General features: G+C 34.0%; 7 non-coding genes across 7 annotated transcripts; all 7 read left to right on the top strand.

The window, feature by feature from the left end:
• The first annotated feature begins 7,176 nt into the window (after positions 1-7,176).
• LOC134591814 (U12 minor spliceosomal RNA) lies at positions 7,177-7,319 on the top strand. The gene has a single exon (XR_010088533.1). It is a non-coding gene; the product is annotated as a U12 minor spliceosomal RNA (small nuclear RNA).
• A 1,859-nt stretch (positions 7,320-9,178) lies between these two features.
• On the top strand, positions 9,179-9,321 carry LOC134591628 (U12 minor spliceosomal RNA). The gene has a single exon (XR_010088374.1). It is a non-coding gene; the product is annotated as a U12 minor spliceosomal RNA (small nuclear RNA).
• Positions 9,322-11,167: 1,846 nt separating this feature from the next.
• On the top strand, positions 11,168-11,310 carry LOC134591712 (U12 minor spliceosomal RNA). The gene has a single exon (XR_010088445.1). It is a non-coding gene; the product is annotated as a U12 minor spliceosomal RNA (small nuclear RNA).
• Positions 11,311-13,158: 1,848 nt separating this feature from the next.
• Positions 13,159-13,301, top strand: LOC134591711 (U12 minor spliceosomal RNA). Its single transcript, XR_010088444.1, has one exon. It is a non-coding gene; the product is annotated as a U12 minor spliceosomal RNA (small nuclear RNA).
• A 1,851-nt stretch (positions 13,302-15,152) lies between these two features.
• LOC134591710 (U12 minor spliceosomal RNA) lies at positions 15,153-15,295 on the top strand. Its single transcript, XR_010088443.1, has one exon. It is a non-coding gene; the product is annotated as a U12 minor spliceosomal RNA (small nuclear RNA).
• Positions 15,296-17,144: 1,849 nt separating this feature from the next.
• On the top strand, positions 17,145-17,287 carry LOC134591709 (U12 minor spliceosomal RNA). The gene has a single exon (XR_010088442.1). It is a non-coding gene; the product is annotated as a U12 minor spliceosomal RNA (small nuclear RNA).
• Positions 17,288-19,143: 1,856 nt separating this feature from the next.
• Positions 19,144-19,286, top strand: LOC134591638 (U12 minor spliceosomal RNA). Its single transcript, XR_010088383.1, has one exon. It is a non-coding gene; the product is annotated as a U12 minor spliceosomal RNA (small nuclear RNA).
• Positions 19,287-19,681: the final 395 nt, after the last annotated feature.

Below are 19,681 nucleotides of genomic sequence, written 5' to 3'. Positions count from 1 at the left end.
TAGTGAGTGTTAGGAAGTGTACTAATAGTGCCAATACATTTTCATGCTATTGATAGCGTTTGGGCATTTGGCGGTTTGGGAGTTATTTCAGGAGTTTGTGGCGTAAAATCAGGGAAATAGAACATTGTTCAATGCCATGTTGTGATTAATGTACGAAATTTGAAATTAATGGTTTGACTTTGTTAATTTAAGGCTATTCGGTATTGAGGGAACTGATTTTTATGTTAAATTCATCTGGTTCAATTAAATCGCGCCTAATGAATGAATGAATTTCCATCGAAAATGAATGGAAAAATGGACAGATTTCTCTTCTGACAAAACCAATTTTTTTCCGTACAAATGCATTCATACGAAACAAAAATTTCGGAGGTCCCCAAATCTAGTTGACAACTATGTGAAGTGAAACATCCAAGCAATTAAAGCAATGTACAGAAAATGATATGGAAAGTAAAATTTTAAAATATCTCTTCTATTTTTGGAACAAATAAAGGCTTTTTCTTACTATAGAAAAAGCTGTTAACCCTTTCAGGACCGCGGACGGTTCAGGACCGTCAGCGGTAAAACGTGCGTTTGGACCGCTGACGGTCCTGAACCGTCATAGCGGAAAACGGGCTGCAGGAAGCGATCGAAGATCGCTCTTGCCAGTACAATGATGTTACTATCTGCCAGACATCCCAGGCAGATAGTAACAGCCAATTACGGTGTGTGAGCGATCCGCGATCGCTCACAATTGGCTGCTGTCAAAGTGGGTGTTACAAACACTCACTTTGACAGTGATCTCTCCTCTGTAGCGTTTTGTGAGGCGAGAGAGACAGAGATCGTGATAGTTTGTTGCAGCAGAGTGTTCCAGAGAGTTGTAAAAAGTATCAGCAGTGAATTAAAAATCCATTTTAACCCCTTCCCTGCCAGATCTGTTTCAGCAGTGCATTTGTACTGTCTGTCTTTTTTTGCCCTTAAAGGGTTAAATTTGTTTTAAAAATATTTGTCTTAGTCTGTCTTAGTCTGTCTTAGTCTGTCTTAGTCCGTCTTAGTCTGTCGTAGTCTGTCTTAGTCTGTCGTAGTCTGTCGTAGTCAGTCAGTTTCCTTCCCCCAAATCTCCATTAGATTTTTGTGACAGGAGTTAGTTTAGGGATTGCTGTTTAGTCTGTTTTAGTAAAAAAAAAAAAAAAAAAAAAGTATAAATTTTTTTTGTGTGTTTGTAATTTTTTTTAGTCGTGTGTAAAACATGCAGCGTATGTATAACTTGCAGGAGGCATATGCCTTCTTGGCGTCAGACTCTGACGCCACTGACACTGCGTCAGATTTTGACCCAGGTCAGTTTTCTGACATGTCTAGTCAAGACGACATGTCATCTGTGTGTGAGCCGGCTGAAGAAAGAAGCTGTGCTTCCTCTGCTATGCCAAATGTGGAGGAGGACTGGGTACCTCCACAGTTAGCCGAGCCCAACGTCCCCCCTTTTAGTGCCAACGCAGGCATTAATGTTAATGTGGATGGCTTCTCCCCAATGCAGTATGTAGAACTATTTTTAGGGGATACCATCTGGGAGGAGATTGCTTCCCAGACTAACTTGTATGCTACCCAATTTATTGACAACAATCCAGGTAGCTATACAGACAGGGAGCATGACTGGCATCCCACAGATGTCCCAGAGCTTAAAAAGTTCTGGGCTCTTACAATGCTCATGGGGATTATAAAAAAGCCATCGATTCGCTCATACTGGAGCATCAACCCAATAATGTCGAGTCCAGTATTCTCCCAAACCATGCCTAGAGCCAGATACAAGTTACTGCTGAGATTTTTAAATTTCAGTGACAATACCCTCTGTCACCCTAGAGATCACCCCCAATACGATAGGCTTTATAAAATACGCCCACTGCTAGACCATTTTCAGGACAAATTTTCGGATGTTTATACCCCCCAACAAAATTTATCCATAGATGAATCTCTAATGAAATACAAAGGGAGATTAGGGTTCAGAGAATACATCCCCTCAAAGCGCTCTAGGTATGGCATTAAACTGTACAAACTGTGTGAGAGCGAAAGCGGATACACATTTGCCTTTCGTGTATATGAGGGGAAAGATGGTCAACTGGACCCTCCTGACTGTCCTGACTCCCTGGGGACAAGTGGGAAACTTGTATGGGACCTACTAAACCCCTTGTTTAATAAAGGTTACCACCTTTATGTGGATAATTTTTATAGTAGTGTCCGTCTATTTAAAACACTTTATGCTTTACAGACACTGGCCTGCGGCACTGCCAGAAAAAATTCCAAAGACTTTCCACGATCTCTCATAGATGCAAAATTAAAAAAAGGCGAATGTAAAGCACTTCGGAAAGCTGAGGTGCTTGCACTAAAATTTAGGGACAGGAAGGATGTCCACATGCTCACCACCATCCATGACGAACGCATGTCCGACGTCTCTGTCCGGGGCAGAGTAGAGTCCAAACCGGTTTGCATCAGGGCGTATAATAAGTACATGGGTGGTGTTGATTTGGCTGATCAGCTGATGCAGCCGTATCTTATTTTATGAAAAACCAAAGCATGGTATAAAAAGGTGGCTATATATCTGATGCAAATAGCAACCCACAACTCATTTTTACTTTTTAAAAAAAATAATCCAGGGAAAATCACCTTTCTCCAATTTCAATTGAAAATAATTTCTTTAACAATTTATGGAGATGGACAAGTTCCAACAACGGTGCAAGCTGAGTCCAGACATTTTATTTTTAAGTTACCGCCAACTGCTAGAAAAAAACCCCCCCAGAAACGTTGCCGGGTCTGTTTTAAAAACGGGAAAAGGACAGACACCCCTTTTCACTGTCCTGATTGTCCTTCGAAACCAGGACTCTGTGTAGGAACATGTTTCAAGCTGTACCACACAGAACAGTTGTAAGAAGTGTTCCTGAATTTTTATTTTATTTTCTGTTTCTTTGGAAAGCAGCCATTTTTTTGTTAGTCAGTTTCCTTCCCCCAAATCTCCATTTAGATTCTATTTGCAGGAGTCAGTTTAAAGATTGCTGCTAAATGTACATTTGCTACCTGCACATTTGGCCTAACAAGTTTTCTGGCAGTAACACATAACCAGCTGTCCAAAACCAGATGACGTGTGCATAAAAACCAGAATAAAGAAAATACCACTACACTTTCTTTGGGGGGCAAAATGGTTGGGGGAAAGAAGTCAAAACACCCCATCCTCTATAACATTTGATGTCTACTTTATAAAAATATATACTATACATATTGGCATGATGGTAACATTAACTGGGGGGTACAAAAATATGTCAAACTGAAGATAGACCAAGCATACCTATATATCAAGTTGAAAAACTGACATGTACAAGTTCTGATTGTTGCCTTTTGGCCCCCAAACAACCCGGCAACCATATACATGGGGGGTATCACTGTACTCAAGAGATGTTGCTGAACATATTGGGCAGTGTTTGGCAGTGACACATAACAGGATCTGTTAATTCATGCCTAAAGTACAATGTGTGTGACAAAGAAACAAAAAAAGATTACTATCCAAAAGTTTGACAAAGGCTGGTGGTAGAATTCAGTGCATGAAAAGTGTTAAAATACCACAATTTAAAATGCCCTGGGTTGTCTACTTTTCAAAAATATATGGTTTGATGGGGGTAAAATACATTGGCTCAAATGGGACATGGGCGCAGGTTGATTACATGTCAAAATTCCAAGTTGGGAAACTGATAAGCGCACCTGCCAAACGTGGCCTTTTAGCCCCCAAAGAACCCGACAAGCCTATGCATGGGTGGTATCACTGTATTCAGGAGATCTTGCTGAACACATATTGGGGTGTTGTTTGGCAGTGACACATAACAGGATCTGATAATTCATGCCTAAAGTACAAGGTGTGTGAAAAAAACTGAAAAAAATTTACTAACTCAATGTTTGACAAAGCCTGGTGGTAGAATTAGTGCATGGAAAGTGTAAAAATTCCACCATGTGAAATACCCTAGGGTGTCTACTTTTCAAAAATATATGGTTTGATGGGGGTAAAATACATTGGCCGGCTTCAAAAATGTCCCAAATAGGACATGCATGCAGGTTGACTACATGTCAAAATTCCGAGCTGGGAAACTGATATGCGCACCTGCAAAATGTGGCCTTTTAGCCCCCAAACAACCCAAAACACCTATACATGGGGGGTATCCCTGTACTCGGGAGATGTTGCTGAACACATATTGGGGTGTTGTTTGGCAGTGACACATAACAGGATCTGTTAATTCATGCCTAAAGTACAATGTGTGTGAAAAAAACAGAAAGAAAATTACTAACTCAATGTTTGACAAAGCCTGGTGGTAGAATTAGTGCATGGAAAGTGTAAAAATTCCACCATGTGAAATACCCTAGGGTGTCTACTTTTCAAAAATATATGGTTTGATGGGGGTAAAATACATTGGCCGGCTTCAAAAATGTCCCAAATAGGACATGCATGCAGGTTGACTACATGTCAAAATTCCGAGCTGGGAAACTGATATGCGCACCTGCAAAATGTGGCCTTTTAGCCCCCAAACAACCCAAAACACCTATACATGGGGGGTATCCCTGTACTCGGGAGATGTTACTGAACACATATTGGGGTGTTGTTTGGCAGTGACACATAACAGGATCTGTTAATTCATGCCTAAAGTACAATGTGTGTGAAAAAAACAGAAAGAAAATTACTAACTCAATGTTTGACAAAGCCTGGTGGTAGAATTAGTGCATGGAAAGTGTAAAAATTCCACCATGTGAAATACCCTAGGGTGTCTACTTTTCAAAAATATATGGTTTGATGGGGGTAAAATACATTGGCCGGCTTCAAAAATGTCCCAAATAGGACATGCATGCAGGTTGACTACATGTCAAAATTCCAAGCTGGGAAACTGATATGCGCACCTGCAAAATGTGGCCTTTTAGCCCCCAAACAACCCAAAACACCTATACATGGGGGGTATCCCTGTACTCGGGAGATATTGCTAAACACATATTGGGGTGTTGTTTGGCAGTGACACATAACAGGATCTGTTAATTCATGCCTAAAGTACAATGTGTGTGAAAAAAACAGAAAAAAAATTACTAACTCAATGTTTGACAAAGCCTGGTGGTAGAATTAGTGCATGGAAAGTGTAAAAATCCCACCATGTGAAATACCCTAGGGTGTCTACTTTTCAAAAATATATGGTTTGATGGGGGTAAAATACATTGGCCGGCTTCAAAAATGTCCCAAATAGGACATGCATGCAGGTTGACTACATGTCAAAATTCCGAGCTGGGAAACTGATAAGCGCACCTGCAAAATGTGGCCTTTTAGCCCCCAAGCAACCCAATACACCTATACATGGGGGGTATCCCTGTACTCGGGAGATGTTGCTGAACACATATTGGGGTGTTGTTTGGTAGTGACACCTAACAAAATCTGTGAATTTATACCTGAATTGCAATTTATGTTAAAAAAATAAAAAAAATAAACTACCTATGCAAAGTTTGACAAAGGTTTATGGTAAAATGGCTGCATAGAAAGTATCAAAATATTCTTAGATGAATACCCTGGGTTATCTAGTTTAAGAAAAATATATACATGTGGGGTGTTTTTTGGAGATTTATGACATAACAGTGTTACAATGTCACTATTGATACATTTGAAAAATGTAAATTTTGAAACCGCAAGTTCCTACTTGTACTTATAGCCCTATAACTTGCAAATAAAAGCAAAAAAACACGTAAACATTGGGTGTTATAAAACTAAGGACAAAATGTTTAATCTATTTAGCAGTTTGTTTCATTCGATTTTGTAGATCAGTAAAATATTTTTTAAGTAGAAGTCAAAAAACACGTTTTTTTGGTTTTTTTTCACCATATTTTACTATTTTTTTCAAGTAAATGATATGAAATGATACAAATAATGGTATGTAAAGAAAGCCCTTCTTGTCCTGAAAAAAACAATATATAACTTGTATGGGAACAGTAAATGAGAGAGCGGAAAATTACAGCTAAACACAAACACCACAAAAGTGTTAAAATAGCTCTGGTCCTTAACGTACAAACATCGCAAAAACAGTCCGGTCCTGAAGGGGTTAAACAATAAGCAATAGAGCTATAATCACAACAGGAGCTTGCATGTCCATAATATGCCTGGTTAATAGACAAGCATTAAGGTTAAAGTGACATCATAATTTAATATTCCATTTTCCAAAAAATCAGTTTTATTAAACCTTGATTTACATGTTAGATGATTACTGCAATATTTATGAATTTTTTTTACAAAAATAGAATTGAAATGACATGACAGCAATTTCTAGAATAAAATATTCTTAAATGTGAACTTAATCATTTGCATAAATAACAGAGTAGGCGTGGCTTAACATACTGATTTTTTTTCAACAGAAAAGTTACCTTTTTCTTTGATTTTATTCCCAGGATCTCTTTTATTCTTTTTTTAAATTGATTTGTACGTATAACTATAACATACAACAATCAAGTCATAAAATTACATACATTCCTTCTCTCAAAGAGAAAGAAAAGGAAAAACACAAGAACAAGCCAGAAAAAGATATAAATTATATGTAACAATTTTCCAACATAATGTATTATTTTTCTACAACTTTGTTTGTTCTGGTCAGGAGATCTATATGATAGTGAATATTCATTTGCATAGTAAAAGTTTATTTCAATACTATATATGGTTTACATATATATATATCAATGTTGGTGTGTCCATGAATTCACTGAATCTTGGTTAGTGCCTAATGTTTGGAACTTAGACTAGTAATTTATTAGCTTTACATGACTAATATGTCTATTACAATATTTTCCCTTTTTTATTCCCATTGTAAAATGAGTCCAGTTGTTACATGTAATTACACATTCCAGTCTAGTAAACTGCCCAGGTTTACCTACATCATCTAGTATTTACACTGCAATTAGAGGTTAAGGGTGTCTATATGGAAATTCAAGTTACTTTATATTTGTATATTGCATGTGCTTATTTCCTTACATATTAATTTAATTTCCGTTTGGAAAACAAAAATTAAATAGCTATATATCTCTTTTATTAGGAAATGGTTTGTTGGCCCAAATCCGTGTTAGTTTCATGAAAGTTTTTCAGTATGTCACACCAATTTCACTAAGAGGTACCCCAGAAACCATGCAGCGCATGTGGCTTTGTCATGTATGCCTTAAACTAATGAGTAAGGAAAATAACAAGTTGGGGTAATGCCTAACTTCAATATTATGACCAATTTTAGTTTGGTTATAGGTTACCCCTTGGAGGATCCACCTACTTTGTGGGATCTCTAGGTGCTGTGATCTGCCCTATCCTTGTGTCGTATAAAAATTAGATTAGTGGGAACCTTTTTGTATCCATATATCTTACATCATACTAGGACATGTGAGAAAAAATATATACTTAGAATACCAATTTTGTATAGGCCTATTTAATTGGCTACTTTCCTGCTCCTTTCTAAAATGATATTGTGTTGCCAATTCCAACCTGTCAGTGCAGCATGATGATTCATGAGCCCAAGAGACTAAGCAAAAAGCAATGCATACGAATGCGTATAGTGAGTGTTCGGGAGTTTACTAATAGTGCCAATACATTTTCATGCTATTGATAGCGTTTGGGCATTTGGCGGTTTGGGAGTTATTTCAGGAGTTTGTGGCGTAAAATCAGGGAAATAGAACATTGTTCAATGCCATGTTGTGATCACTGTACGAAATTTGAAATTAATGGTTTGACTTTGTTAATTTAAGGCTATTCGGTATTGAGGGAACTGATTTTTATGTTAAATTCATCTGGTTCAATTAAATCGCGCCTAATGAATGAATTAATTTCCATCGGAAATGAATGGAAAAATGGACAGATTTCTCTTCTGACAAAACCAATTTTTTTCCGTACAAATGCATTCATACGAAACAAAAATTTCGGAGGTGCCCAAATCTAGTTGACAACTATTTGAACCGAAACATCCATGCAATTAAGGCAATGTATAGAAAATGATATGGAAAGTAAAATTGTAAAATATCTATTCTATTTTTGGAACAAATAAAGGCTTTTTCTTACTATAGAAAAAGCTGGTAAACAATAAGCAATAGAGCTATAATCTCAACAGAACCTTGCATGTCAATAATATGCCTGGTTAATAGACAAGCATTAAGGTTAAAGTGACATCATAATTTAATATTCCATTTTCCAAAAAATCAGTTTTATTAAACCTTGATTTACATTGTAGATGATTACTGCAATATCTATCAAATTTGTTTACAAAAATAGAATTGAAATGACATGACAGCAATTTCTAGAGTAAAATATTCTTAAATGTGAACTTAATCATTTGCATAAATAACAGAGTAGGCGTGGCTTAACATACTGATTTTTTTCAACAGAAAAGTTACCTTTTTCTTTGATTTTATTCCCAGGATCTCTTTTATTCTTTTTTTAAATTGATTTGTACGTATGACTATAACATACAACAATCAAGTCATAAAATGACATACATTCCTTCTCTCAAAGAGAAAGAAAAGGAAAAACACAAGAACAAGCCAGAAAAAGATATAAATTATATGTAACAATTTTCCAACATAATGTATTATTTTTCTACAACTTTGTTTGTTCTGGTCAGGAGATCTATATGATATTGAATATTCATTTGCATAGTAAAAGTTTATTTCAATACTATATATGGTTTACATATATATATATATATCAATGTTGGTGTGTCCATGAATTCACTGAATCTTGGTTAGTGCCTAATGTTTGGAACTTAGACTAGTAATTTATTAGCTTTACATGACTAATATGTCTATTACAATATTTTCCCTTTTTGATTCCCATTGTAAAATGAGTCCAGTTGTTACATGTAATTACACATTCCAGTCTAGTAAACTGCCCAGGTTTACCTACATCATCTAGTATTTACACTGCAATTAGAGGTTAAGGGTGGCTATATGGAAATTCAAGTTACTTTATATTTGTATATTGCATGTCCTTATTTCCTTACATATTAATTTAATTTCCGTTTGGAAAACAAAAATTAAATAGCTATATATCTCTTTTATTAGGAAATGGTTTGTTGGCCCAAATCCGTGTTAGTTTCATGAAAGTTTTTCAGTATGTCACACCAATTTCACTAAGAGGTACCCCAGAAACCATGCAGCGCATGTGGCTTTGTCATGTATGCCTTAAACTAATGAGTAAGGAAAATAACAAGTTGGGGTAATGCCTAACTTCAATATAATGGCCAATTTTTGTTTGGGTATAGGTTACCCCTTGGAGGATCCACCTACTTTGTGGGATCTCTAGGTGCTGTGATCTGCCCTATCCTTGTGTCATATAAAAATTAGATTAGTGGGAACCTTTTTGTATCCCTATATCTTACATCATACTAGGACATGTGAGAAAAAAAATATACTTAGAATACCAATTTTGTATAGGCCTATTTAATTGGCTAATTTCCTGCTCCTTTCTAAAATGATATTGTGTTGCCAATTCCAACCTGTCAGTGCAGCATGATGATTCATGAGAGACTAAGCAAAAAGCAATGCATACGAATGCGTATAGTGAGTGTTCGGGAGTTTACTAATAGTGCCAATACATTTTCATGCTATTGATAGCGTTTGGGCATTTGGCGGTTTGGGAGTTATTTCAGGAGTTTGTGGCGTAAAATCAGGGAAATAGAACATTAGTCAATGCCATGTTGTGATCAATGTACGAAATTTGAAATTAATGGTTTGACTTTGTTAATTTAAGGCTATTCGGTATTGAGGGAACTGATTTTTAAGTTAAATTCATCTGGTTCAATTAAATCGCGCCTAATGAATGAATGAATTTCCATCGAAAATGAATGTAAAAATGGACAGATTTCTCTTCTGACAAAACCAATTTTTTCCGTACAAATGCATTCATACGAAACAAAAATTTCGGAGGTGCCCAAATCTAGTTGACAACTATTTGAACAAAAACATCCATGCAATTAAAGCAATGTACAGAAAATGATATGGAAAGTAAAATTGTAAAATATCTATTCTATTTTTGGAACAAATAAAGGCTTTTTCTTACTATAGAAAAAGCTGTTAAACAATAAGCAATAGAGCTATAATCACAATAGGACCTTGCATGTCAATAATATGCCTGGTTAATAGACAAGCATTAAGGTTAAAGTGACATCATAATTTAATATTCCATTTTCCAAAAAATCAGTTTTATTAAACCTTGATTTACATTGTAGATGATTACTGCAATATCTATCAAAATTTTTTACAAAAATAGAAATGAAATGACATGACAGCAATTTCTAGAGTAAAATATTCTTAAATGTGAACTTAATCATTTGCATAAATAACAGAGTAGGCGTGGCTTAACATACTGATTTTTTTCAACAGAAAAGTTACCTTTTTCTTTGATTTTATTCCCAGGATCTCTTTTATTCTTTTTTTAAATTGATTTGTACGTATAACTATAACATACAACAATCAAGTCATAATATGACATACATTCCTTCTCTCAAAGAGAAAGAAAAGGAAAAACACAAGAACAAGCCAGAAAAAGATATAAATTATATGTAACAATTTTCCAACATAATGTATTATTTTTCTACAACTTTGTTTGTTCTGGTCAGGAGATCTATATGATATTGAATATTCATTTGCATAGTAAAAGTTTATTTCAATACTATATATGGTTTACATGTATATATCAATGTTGGTGTGTCCATGAATTCACTGAATCTTGGTTAGTGCCTAATGTTTGGAACTTAGACTAGTAATTTATTAGCTTTACATGACTAGTATGTCTATTACAATATTTTCCCTTTTTGATTCCCATTGTAAAATGAGTCCAGTTGTTACATGTAATTACACATTCCAGTCTAGTAAACTGCCCAGGTTTACCTACATCATCTAGTATTTACACTGCAATTAGAGGTTAAGGGTGGCTATATGGAAATTCAAGTTACTTTATATTTGTATATTGCATGTGCTTATTTCCTTACATATTAATTTAATTTCCGTTTGGAAAACAAAAATTAAATAGTTATATATCTCTTTTATTAGGAAATGGTTTGTTGGCCCAAATCCGTGTTAGTTTCATGAAAGTATTTCAGTATGTCACACCAATTTCACTAAGAGGTACCCCAGAAACCATGCAGCGCATGTGGCTTTGTCATGTATGCCTTAAACTAATGAGTAAGGAAAATAACAAGTTGGGGTAATGCCTAACTTCAATATTATGACCAATTTTTGTTTGGGTATAGGTTACCCATTGGAGGATCCACCTACTTTGTGGGACCTCTAGGTGCTGTGATCTGCCCTATCCTTGTGTCGTGTAAAAATTAGATTAGTGGGAACATTTTTGTATCCATATATTTTACATCATACTAGGACATGTGAGAAAAAAATATACTTAGAATAGCAATTTTGTATAGGCCTATTTAATTGGCTACTTTCCTGCTCCTTTCTAAAATGATATTGTGTTGCCAATTCCAACCTGTCAGTGCAGCATGATGATTCATGAGCCCAAGAGACTAAGCAAAAAGCAATGTATACGAATGCGTATAGTGAGTGTTCAGGAGTTTACTAATAGTGCCAATACATTTTCATGCTATTGATAGCGTTTGGGCATTTGGCGGTTTGGGAGTTATTTCAGGAGTTTGTGGCGTAAAATCAGGGAAATAGAACATTGTTCAATGCCATGTTGTGATCAATGTACGAAATTTGAAATTAATGGTTTGACTTTGTTAATTTAAGGCTATTCGGTATTGAGGGAACTGATTTTTATGTTAAATTCATCTGGTTCAATTAAATCGCGCCAAATGAATGAATTTCCATCGAAAATGAATGGAAAAATGGACAGATTTCTCTTCTGACAAAACCAATTTTTTCCGTACAAATGCATTCATACGAAACAAAAATTTCGGAGGTGCCCAAATCTAGTTGACAACTATGTGAACTGAAACATCCAAGCAATTAAAGCAATGTACAGAAAAAGATATGGAAAGTAAAATTGTAAAATATCTCTTCTATTTTTGGAACAAATAAAGGCTTTTTTTACAATAGAAAAAGCTGTTAAACAATAAGCAATAGAGCTATAATCACAACAGGAGCTTGCATGTCCATAATATGCCTGGTTAATAGACAAGCATTAAGGTTAAAGTGACATCATAATTTAATATTCCATTTTCCAAAAAATCAGTTTTATTAAACCTTGATTTACATGTTAGATGATTACTGCAATATTTATCAAAATTTTTTACAAAAATAGAATTGAAATGACATGACAGCAATTTCTAGAGTAAAATATTCTTAAATGTGAACTTAATCATTTGCATAAATAACAGAGTAGGCGTGGCTTAACATACTGATTTTTTTCAACAGAAAAGTTACCTTTTTCTTTGATTTTATTCCCAGGATCTCTTTTATTCTTTTTTTAAATTGATTTGTACGTATAACTATAACATACAACAATCAAGTCATAAAATGACATACATTCCTTCTCTCAAAGAGAAAGAAAAGGAAAAACACAAGAACAAGCCAGAAAAAGATATAAATTATATGTAACAATTTTCCAACATAATGTATTATTTTTCTACAACTTTGTTTGTTCTGGTCAGGAGATCTATATGATATTGAATATTCATTTGCATAGTAAAAGTTTATTTCAATACTATATATGGTTTACATATATATATATCAATGTTGGTGTGTCCATGAATTCACTGAATCTTGGTTAGTGCCTAATGTTTGGAACTTAGACTAGTAATTTATTAGCTTTACATGACTAATATGTCTATTACAATATTTTCCCTTTTTGATTCCCATTGTAAAATGAGTCCAGTTGTTACATGTAATTACACATTCCAGTCTAGTAAACTGCCCAGGTCTACCTACATCATCTAGTATTTACACTGCAATTAGAGGTTAAGGGTGGCTATATGGAAATTCAAGTTACTTTATATTTGTATATTGCATGTGCCTATTTCCTTACATATTCATTTAATTTCCGTTTGGAAAACAAAAATTAAATAGCTATATATCTCTTTTATTAGGAAATGGTTTGTTGGCCCAAATCCGTGTTAGTTTCATGAAAGTATTTCAGTATGTCACACCAATTTCACTAAGAGGTACCCCAGAAACCATGCAGCGCATGTGGCTTTGTCATGTATGCCTTAAACTAATGAGTAAGGAAAATAACAAGTTGGGGTAATGCCTAACTTCAATATTATGACCAATTTTTGTTTGGGTATAGGTTACCCATTGGAGGATCCACCTACTTTGTGGGACCTCTAGGTGCTGTGATCTGCCCTATCCTTGTGTCGTGTAAAAATTAGATTAGTGGGATCATTTTTGTATCCATATATTTTACATCATACTAGGACATGTGAGAAAAAAATATACTTCGAATAGCAATTTTGTATAGGCCTATTTAATTGGCTACTTTCCTGCTCCTTTTTAAAATGATATTGTGTTGCCAATTCCAACCTGTCAGTGCAGCATGATGATTCATGAGCCCAAGAGACTAAGCAAAAAGCAATGTATACGAATGCGTATAGTGAGTGTTCGGGAGTTTACTAATAGTGCCAATACATTTTCATGCTATTGATAGCGTTTGGGCATTTGGCGGTTTGGGAGTTATTTCAGGAGTTTGTGGCGTAAAATCAGGGAAATAGAACATTAGTCAATGCCATGTTGTGATCAATGTACGAAATTTGAAATTAATGGTTTGACTTTGTTAATTTAAGGCTATTCGGTATTGAGGGAACTGATTTTTAAGTTAAATTCATCTGGTTCAATTAAATCGCGCCTAATGAATGAATGAATTTCCATCGAAAATGAATGTAAAAATGGACAGATTTCTCTTCTGACAAAACCAATTTTTTCCGTACAAATGCATTCATACGAAACAAAAATTTCGGAGGTGCCCAAATCTAGTTGACAACTATTTGAACAAAAACATCCATGCAATTAAAGCAATGTACAGAAAATGATATGGAAAGTAAAATTGTAAAATATCTATTCTATTTTTGGAACAAATAAAGGCTTTTTCTTACTATAGAAAAAGCTGTTAAACAATAAGCAATAGAGCTATAATCACAATAGGACCTTGCATGTCAATAATATGCCTGGTTAATAGACAAGCATTAAGGTTAAAGTGACATCATAATTTAATATTCCATTTTCCAAAAAATCAGTTTTATTAAACCTTGATTTACATTGTAGATGATTACTGCAATATCTATCAAAATTTTTTACAAAAATAGAAATGAAATGACATGACAGCAATTTCTAGAGTAAAATATTCTTAAATGTGAACTTAATCATTTGCATAAATAACAGAGTAGGCGTGGCTTAACATACTGATTTTTTTCAACAGAAAAGTTACCTTTTTCTTTGATTTTATTCCCAGGATCTCTTTTATTCTTTTTTTAAATTGATTTGTACGTATAACTATAACATACAACAATCAAGTCATAATATGACATACATTCCTTCTCTCAAAGAGAAAGAAAAGGAAAAACACAAGAACAAGCCAGAAAAAGATATAAATTATATGTAACAATTTTCCAACATAATGTATTATTTTTCTACAACTTTGTTTGTTCTGGTCAGGAGATCTATATGATATTGAATATTCATTTGCATAGTAAAAGTTTATTTCAATACTATATATGGTTTACATGTATATATCAATGTTGGTGTGTCCATGAATTCACTGAATCTTGGTTAGTGCCTAATGTTTGGAACTTAGACTAGTAATTTATTAGCTTTACATGACTAGTATGTCTATTACAATATTTTCCCTTTTTGATTCCCATTGTAAAATGAGTCCAGTTGTTACATGTAATTACACATTCCAGTCTAGTAAACTGCCCAGGTTTACCTACATCATCTAGTATTTACACTGCAATTAGAGGTTAAGGGTGGCTATATGGAAATTCAAGTTACTTTATATTTGTATATTGCATGTGCTTATTTCCTTACATATTAATTTAATTTCCGTTTGGAAAACAAAAATTAAATAGTTATATATCTCTTTTATTAGGAAATGGTTTGTTGGCCCAAATCCGTGTTAGTTTCATGAAAGTATTTCAGTATGTCACACCAATTTCACTAAGAGGTACCCCAGAAACCATGCAGCGCATGTGGCTTTGTCATGTATGCCTTAAACTAATGAGTAAGGAAAATAACAAGTTGGGGTAATGCCTAACTTCAATATTATGACCAATTTTTGTTTGGGTATAGGTTACCCATTGGAGGATCCACCTACTTTGTGGGACCTCTAGGTGCTGTGATCTGCCCTATCCTTGTGTCGTGTAAAAATTAGATTAGTGGGAACATTTTTGTATCCATATATTTTACATCATACTAGGACATGTGAGAAAAAAATATACTTAGAATAGCAATTTTGTATAGGCCTATTTAATTGGCTACTTTCCTGCTCCTTTCTAAAATGATATTGTGTTGCCAATTCCAACCTGTCAGTGCAGCATGATGATTCATGAGCCCAAGAGACTAAGCAAAAAGCAATGTATACGAATGCGTATAGTGAGTGTTCGGGAGTTTACTAATAGTGCCAATACATTTTCATGCTATTGATAGCGTTTGGGCATTTGGCGGTTTGGGAGTTATTTCAGGAGTTTGTGGCGTAAAATCAGGGAAATAGAACATTGTTCAATGCCATGTTGTGATCAATGTACGAAATTTGAAATTAATGGTTTGACTTTGTTAATTTAAGGCTATTCGGTATTGAGGGAACTGATTTTTATGTTAAATTCATCTGGTTCAATTAAATCGCGCCAAATGAATGAATTTCCATCGAAAATGAATGGAAAAATGGACAGATTTCTCTTCTGACAAAACCAATTTTTTCCGTACAAATGCATTCATACGAAACAAAAATTTCGGAGGTGCCCAAATCTAGTTGACAACTATGTGAACTGAAACATCCAAGCAATTAAAGCAATGTACAGAAAAAGATATGGAAAGTAAAATTGTAAAATATCTCTTCTATTTTTGGAACAAATAAAGGCTTTTTCTTACAATAGAAAAAGCTGTTAAACAATAAGCAATAGAGCTATAATCACAACAGGAGCTTGCGTGTCCATAATATGCCTGGTTAATAGACAAGCATTAAGGTTAAAGTGACATCATAATTTAATATTCCATTTTCCAAAAAATCAGTTTTATTAAACCTTGATTTACATGTTAGATGATTACTGCAATATTTATCAAAATTTTTTACAAAAATAGAATTGAAATGACATGACAGCAATTTCTAGAGTAAAATATTCTTAAATGTGAACTTAATCATTTGCATAAATAACAGAGTAGGCGTGGCTTAACATACTGATTTTTTTCAACAGAAAAGTTACCTTTTTCTTTGATTTTATTCCCAGGATCTCTTTTATTCTTTTTTTAAATTGATTTGTACGTATAACTATAACATACAACAATCAAGTCATAAAATGACATACATTCCTTCTCTCAAAGAGAAAGAAAAGGAAAAACACAAGAACAAGCCAGAAAAAGATATAAATTATATGTAACAATTTTCCAACATAATGTATTATTTTTCTACAACTTTGTTTGTTCTGGTCAGGAGATCTATAGGATATTGAATATTCATTTGCATAGTAAAAGTTTATTTCAATACTATATATGGTTTACATATATATATATCAATGTTGGTGTGTCCATGAATTCACTGAATCTTGGTTAGTGCCTAATGTTTGGAACTTAGACTAGTAATTTATTAGCTTTACATGACTAATATGTCTATTACAATATTTTCCCTTTTTGATTCCCATTGTAAAATGAGTCCAGTTGTTACATGTAATTACACATTCCAGTCTAGTAAACTGCCCAGGTTTACCTACATCATCTAGTATTTACACTGCAATTAGAGGTTAAGGGTGGCTATATGGAAATTCAAGTTACTTTATATTTGTATATTGCATGTGCTTATTTCCTTACATATTAATTTAATTTCCGTTTGGAAAACAAAAATTAAATAGCTATATATCTCTTTTATTAGGAAATGGTTTGTTGGCCCAAATCCGTGTTAGTTTCATGAAAGTATTTCAGTATGTCACACCAATTTCACTAAGAGGTACCCCAGAAACCATGCAGCGCATGTGGCTTTGTCATGTATGCCTTAAACTAATGAGTAAGGAAAATAACAAGTTGGGGTAATGCCTAACTTCAATATTATGACCAATTTTTGTTTGGGTATAGGTTACCCATTGGAGGATCCACCTACTTTGTGGGACCTCTAGGTGCTGTGATCTGCCCTATCCTTGTGTCGTGTAAAAATTAGATTAGTGGGATCATTTTTGTATCCATATATTTTACATCATACTAGGACATGTGAGAAAAAAATATACTTCGAATAGCAATTTTGTATAGGCTTATTTAATTGGCTACTTTCCTGCTCCTTTTTAAAATGATATTGTGTTGCCAATTCCAACCTGTCAGTGCAGCATGATGATTCATGAGCCCAAGAGACTAAGCAAAAAGCAATGTATACGAATGCGTATAGTGAGTGTTCGGGAGTTTACTAATAGTGCCAATACATTTTCATGCTATTGATAGCGTTTGGGCATTTGGCGGTTTGGGAGTTATTTCAGGAGTTTGTGGCGTAAAATCAGGGAAATAGAACATTGTTCAATGCCATGTTGTGATCAATGTACGAAATTTGAAATTAATGGTTTGACTTTGTTAATTTAAGGCTATTCGGTATTGAGGGAACTGATTTTTATGTTAAATTCATCTGGTTCATTTAAATCGCGCCTAATGAATGAATGAATTTCCATCGAAAATGAATGGAAAAATGGACAGATTTCTCTTCTGACAAAACCAATTTTTTTCCGTACAAATGCATTCATACGAAACAAAAATTTCGGAGGTGCCCAAATCTAGTTGACAACTATTTGAACCGAAACATCCATGCAATTAAAGCAATGTACAGAAAATGATATGGAAAGTAAAATTGTAAAATATCTATTCTATTTTTGGAACAAATAAATGCTTTTTCTTACAATAGAAAAAGCTGTTAAACAATAAGCAATAGAGCTATAATCACAACAGGACCTTGCATGTCAATAATATGCCTGGTTAATAGACAAGAATTAAGGTTAAAGTGACATCATAATTTAATATTCCATTTTCCAAAAAATCAGTTTTATTAAACCTTGATTTACATTGTAGATGATTACTGCAATATCTATCAAAATTTTTTACAAAAATAGAATTGAAATGACATGACAGCAATTTCTAGAGTAAAATATTCTTAAATGTGAACTAAATAATTTGCATAAATAACAGAGTAGGCGTGGCTTAACATACTGATTTTTTTCAACAGAAAAGTTACCTTTTTCTTTGATTTTATTCCCAGGATCTCTTTTATTCTTTTTTTAAATTGATTTGTACGTATAACTATAACATACAACAATCAAGTCATAAAATGACATACATTCCTTCTCTCAAAGAGAAAGAAAAGGAAAAACACAAGAACAAGCCAGAAAAAGATATAAATTATATGTAACAATTTTCCAACATAATGTATTATTTTTCTACAACTTTGTTTGTTCTGGTCAGGAGATCTATATGATAGTGAATATTCATTTGCATAGTAAAAGTTTATTTCAATACTATATATGGTTTACATATATATATATATCAATGTTGGTGTGTCCATGAATTCACTGAATCTTGGTTAGTGCCTAATGTTTGGAACTTTGACTAGTAATTTATTAGCTTTACATGACTAATATGTCTATTACAATATTTTCCCTTTTTGATTCCCATTGTAAAATGAGTCCAGTTGTTACATGTAATTACACATTCCAGTCTAGTAAACTGCCCAGGTTTACCTACATCATCTAGTATTTACACTGCAATTAGAGGTTAAGGGTGGCTATATGGAAATTCAAGTTACTTTATATTTGTATATTGCATGTGCTTATTTCCTTACATATTAATTTAATTTCCGTTTGGAAAACAAAAATTAAATAGCTATATATCTCTTTTATTAGGAAATGGTTTGTTGGCCCAAATCCGTGTTAGTTTCATGAAAGTATTTCAGTATGTCACACCAATTTCACTAAGAGGTACCCCAGAAACCATGCAGCGCATGTGGCTTTGTCATGTATGCCTTAAACTAATGAGTAAGGAAAATAACAAGTTGGGGTAATGCCAAACTTCAATATTATGACCAATTTTTGTTTGGGTATAGGTTACCCCTTGGAGGATCCACCTACTTTGTGGGACCTCTAGGTGCTGTGATCTGCCCTATCCTTGTGTTGTATAAAAATTTGATTAGTGGGAACCTTTTTGTATCCATATATTTTACATCATACTAGGACATGTGAGAAAAAAATATACTTCGAATAGCAATTTTGTATAGGCCTATTTAATTGGCTACTTTCCTGCTCCTTTTTAAAATGATATTGTGTTGCCAATTCCAACCTGTCAGTGCAGCATGATGATTCATGAGCCCAAGAGACTAAGCAAAAAGCAATGTATACGAATGCGTATAGTGAGTGTTCGGGAGTTTACTAATAGTGCCAATACATTTTCATGCTATTGATAGCGTTTGGGCATTTGGCGGTTTGGGAGTTATTTCAGGAGTTTGTGGCGTAAAATCAGGGAAATAGAACATTGTTCAATGCCATGTTGTGATCAATGT

Source organism: Pelobates fuscus, chromosome 2 (genome assembly GCF_036172605.1).
Source record: "Pelobates fuscus isolate aPelFus1 chromosome 2, aPelFus1.pri, whole genome shotgun sequence".
In the NCBI taxonomy this organism is placed as follows: Eukaryota; Metazoa; Chordata; class Amphibia; order Anura; family Pelobatidae; genus Pelobates; species Pelobates fuscus.
The sequence above is the reverse complement of the archived record's forward strand: the minus strand, read 5'-3'. Positions and strand labels throughout refer to the sequence as shown.